The 5,000-nt window shown below is 30.2% G+C and overlaps 1 long non-coding RNA gene across 1 annotated transcript in view; it reads left to right on the forward strand.

Moving 5' to 3' along the window:
• The first annotated feature begins 437 nt into the window (after positions 1 to 437).
• LOC133546103 (uncharacterized) overlaps positions 438 to 5,000 on the forward strand; it is a 109,018-nt gene continuing 104,455 nt past the window's right edge. Inside the window, exon 1 of the long non-coding RNA XR_009804985.1 lies at positions 438 to 618. This is a non-coding gene — a long non-coding RNA (uncharacterized LOC133546103). The remainder of the gene's footprint in view (positions 619 to 5,000) is intronic.

Below are 5,000 nucleotides of genomic sequence, written 5' to 3' on the forward strand. Positions count from 1 at the left end.
ATGTTTATAAGTAAGTTGATGAATCCAGATGGATCTCTACTACAATCCCCAAAGAGGACACTTTAACTTGATGATTAGACATCTTTATTCATCATTGAATCACTTGTTTATGTTTCAACAAGTTTTTTGTTATTTTTATATCTTTTTTTCCAAATAGTTGAAGAAAGACCACTACAAATGAGCAATATTTTGCACTGTTATACAATTTAATGAATCAGAAAGTGATGACATAGTGCTGTATTTTACTTCTTTATCTCTTTTTTTCAACCAAAATTGCTTTGCTGTGATTAGGGGGTACTTGAATGAAAAACATGTTGACATCACTGAAAAAAGGTGGAGAAGCAACCACTGGTTTCTACTTTACAAATACTGGTGTTCTGTCCATTTGATTGTCGACTCTTACTGACACCTGGTGGCCACAGGAAGTTAGTACGTTAATTTGTTAGGTCACTTCCGGGTCGACGATGTCAGGAAGTCCATGCGGAAGTGTTTGAGACAATGAGGAGCAGTCAACTTGTGTTGGAAGAGATAAACAAGTCTTTAAGTCTACTCTTTAACGTCAACTATTTAACGTCTTCATACAAGTCTCCAAGTCTACTAACTTCTTCATACAAGTCTGTAAGTCAACTATTTAACTTCTTCATACAAGTCTGTAAGTCAACTATTTAACTTCTTCATACAAGTCTGTAAGTCAACTATTTAACTTCTTCATACAAGTCTGTAAGTCAACTATTTAACTTCTTCATACAAGTCTGTAAGTCAACTATTTAACTTCTTCATACAAGTCTGTAAGTCAACTATTTAACTTCTTCATACAAGTCTGTAAGTCAACTATTTAACTTCTTCATACAAGTCTGTAAGTCAACTATTTAACTTCTTCATACAAGTCTGTAAGTCAACTATTTAACTTCTTCATACAAGTCTGTAAGTCAACTATTTAACTTCTTCATACAAGTCTGTAAGTCAACTCTTTAACTTCTTCATACAAGTCTGTAAGTCTACTATTTAACTTCTTCATACAAGTCTGTAAGTCAACTATTTAACTTATTCATACAAGTCTGTAAGTCAACTATTTAACTTCTTCATACAAGTCTGTAAGTCAACTATTTAACTTCTTCATACAAGTCTGTAAGTCAACTATTTAACTTCTTCATACAAGTCTGTAAGTCAACTATTTAACTTCTTCATACAAGTCTCCAAGTCTACTATTTAACTTCTTCATACAAGTCTGTAAGTCAACTCTTTAACTTCTTCATACAAGTCTGTAAGTCAACTATTTAACTTCTTCATACAAGTCTGTAAGTCAACTATTTAACTTCTTCATACAAGTCTGTAAGTCTACTCTTTAACTTCTTCATACAAGTCTCCAAGTCTACTATTTAACTTCTTCATACAAGTCTGTAAGTCTACTCTTTAACTTCTTCATACAAGTCTGTAAGTCAACTATTTAACTTCTTCATACAAGTCTGTAAGTCAACTATTTAACTTCTTCATACAAGTCTCCAAGTCTACTATTTAACTTCTTCATACAAGTCTCCAAGTCTACTATTTAACTTCTTCATACAAGTCTGTAAGTCAACTATTTAACTTCTTCATACAAGTCTGTAAGTCAACTATTTAACTTCTTCATACAAGTCTGTAAGTCAACTATTTAACTTCTTCATACAAGTCTCCAAGTCTACTATTTAACTTCTTCATACAAGTCTGTAAGTCTACTCTTTAACTTCTTCATACAAGTCTGTAAGTCAACTATTTAACTTCTTCATACAAGTCTGTAAGTCAACTATTTAACTTCTTCATACAAGTCTGTAAGTCAACTATTTAACTTCTTCATACAAGTCTGTAAGTCTACTCTTTAACTTCTTCATACAAGTCTCCAAGTCTACTATTTAACTTCTTCATACAAGTCTCCAAGTCTACTATTTAACTTCTTCATACAAGTCTCCAAGTCTACTATTTAACTTCTTCATACAAGTCTGTAAGTCAACTATTTAACTTCTTCATACAAGTCTGTAAGTCAACTATTTAACTTCTTCATACAAGTCTGTAAGTCAACTATTTAACTTCTTCATACAAGTCTGTAAGTCAACTATTTAACTTCTTCATACAAGTCTTTAAGTCAACTATTTAACTTCTTCATACAAGTCAATATTAAGGTGGGAAGTGCTTCAATTTGATTGTAAGATGTTGAAAAACGATTTTTGTACACGTTTTTAATGGATATTGTTAGGACTTCAAATGGCTGCCAGTCTATGTTTACACCATCCAAATACTTCCACCTATTTATTTTCTTACGCCATCCAAATACTTTCTACTATTTCTTTGATGATAGTACAGTATATTTGTGTAAAGCTACTACTTACATCACAGGTATTTATTTGATGATAGTACTGTATATTTGTGTAAAGCTACTACTTACATCAGAAGTATTTATTTGATGATAGTACAGTATATTTGTGTAAAGCTACTACTTACATCAGAAGTATTTCTTTGATGATAGTACTGTATATTTGTGTAAAGCTACTACTTACATCACAGGTACTTCTTTGATGATAGTACTGTATATTTGTGTAAAGATACTACTTACATCACAGGTACTTCTTTGATGATAGTACTGTATATTTGTGTAAAGCTACTACTTACATCAGAAGTATTTATTTGATGATAGTACTGTATATTTGTGTAAAGCTACTACTTACATCAGAAGTATTTATTTGATGATAGTACAGTATATTTGTGTAAAGCTACTACTTACATCAGAAGTATTTCTTTGATGATAGTACTGTATATTTGTGTAAAGCTACTACTTACATCACAGGTACTTCTTTGATGATAGTACTGTATATTTGTGTAAAGATACTACTTACATCACAGGTACTTCTTTGATGATAGTACTGTATATTTGTGTAAAGCTACTACTTACATCAGAAGTATTTATTTGATGATAGTACTGTATATTTGTGTAAAGCTACTACTTACATTAGAAGTATTTCTTTGATGATAGTACTGTATATTTGTGTAAAGCTACTACTTACATCAGAAGTATTTCTTTGATGATAGTACTGTATATTTGTGTAAAGCTACTACTTACATCACAGGTACTTCTTTGATGATAGTACTGTATATTTGTGTAAAGATACTACTTACATCACAGGTACTTCTTCGATGATAGTACTGTATATTTGTGTAAAGCTACTACTTACATCAGAAGTATTTATTTGATGATAGTACTGTATATTTGTGTAAAGCTACTACTTACATTAGAAGTATTTCTTTGATGATAGTACTGTATATTTGTGTAAAGCTACTACTTACATCACAGGTACTTCTTTGATGATAGTACTGTATATTTGTGTAAAGCTACTACTTACATCACAGGTATTTATTTGATGATAGTACAGTATATTTGTGTAAAGCCACTACTTACATCACAGGTATTTCTTTGATGATAGTACAGTATATTTGTGTAAAGCTACTACTAACATCACAGGTACTTATTTGATGATAGGACTGTATATTTGTGTAAAGCTACTACTTACATCACAGGTACTTCTTTGATGATAGTACTGTATATTTGTGTAAAGCTACTACTTACATCACAGGTACTTCTTTGATGATAGTACTGTATATTTGTGTAAAGCTACTACTTACATTAGAAGTATTTATTTGATGATAGTACTGTATTAAAGCTACTACTTACATCAGAAGTATTTCTTTGATGATAGTACTGTATATTTGTGTAAAGCTACTACTTACATCACAGGTACTTATTTGATGATAGTACTGTATATTTGTGTAAAGCTACTACTTACATCAGAAGTATTTCTTTGATGATAGTACTGTATATTTGTGTAAAGCTACTACTTACATCAGAAGTATTTCTTTGATGATAGTACTGTATATTTGTGTAAAGCTACTACTTACATCACAGGTACTTCTTTGATGATAGTACTGTATATTTGTGTAAAGCTACTACTTACATCACAGGTACTTCTTTGATGATAGTACTGTATATTTGTGTAAAGCTACTACTTACATTAGAAGTATTTATTTGATGATAGTACTGTATATTTGTGTAAAGCTACTACTTACATCAGAAGTATTTCTTTGATGATAGTACTGTATATTTGTGTAAAGCTACTACTTACATCACAGGTACTTATTTGATGATAGTACTGTATATTTGTGTAAAGCTACTACTTACATCAGAAGTATTTCTTTGATGATAGTACTGTATATTTGTGTAAAGCTACTACTTACATCAGAAGTATTTCTTTGATGATAGTACTGTATATTTGTGTAAAGCTACTACTTACATCACAGGTACTTCTTTGATGATAGTACTATATATTTGTGTAAAGCTACTACTTACATCACAGGTACTTCTTTGATGATAGTACTGTATATTTGTGTAAAGCCACTACTTACATCAGAAGTATTTATTTGATGATAGTACTGTATATTTGTGTAAAGCTACTACTTACATCAGAAGTATTTCTTTGATGATAGTACTGTATATTTGTGTAAAGCTACTACTTACATCAGAAGTATTTATTTGATGATAGTACTGTATATTTGTGTAAAGCTACTACTTACATTAGAAGTATTTATTTGATGATAGTACTGTATATTTGTGTAAAGCTACTACTTACATTAGAAGTATTTATTTGATGATAGTACTGTATATTTGTGTAAAGCTACTACTTACATTAGAAGTATTTATTTGATGATAGTACTGTATATTTGTGTAAAGCTACTACTTACATTAGAAGTATTTATTTGATGATAGTACTGTATATTTGTGTAAAGCTACTACTTACATCAGAAGTATTTCTTTGATGATAGTACTGTATATTTGTGTAAAGCTACTACTTACATCACAGGTATGTCTTTGATGATAGTACTGTATATTTGTGTAAAGCTACTACTTACATCAGAAGTATTTATTTGATGATAGTACTGTATATTTGTGTAAAGCTACTACTTACATCAGAAGTATT

The sequence above is a fragment of the Nerophis ophidion genome, linkage group LG29 (genome assembly GCF_033978795.1).
Source record: "Nerophis ophidion isolate RoL-2023_Sa linkage group LG29, RoL_Noph_v1.0, whole genome shotgun sequence".
Lineage (NCBI taxonomy): Eukaryota > Metazoa > Chordata > Actinopteri > Syngnathiformes > Syngnathidae > Nerophis > Nerophis ophidion.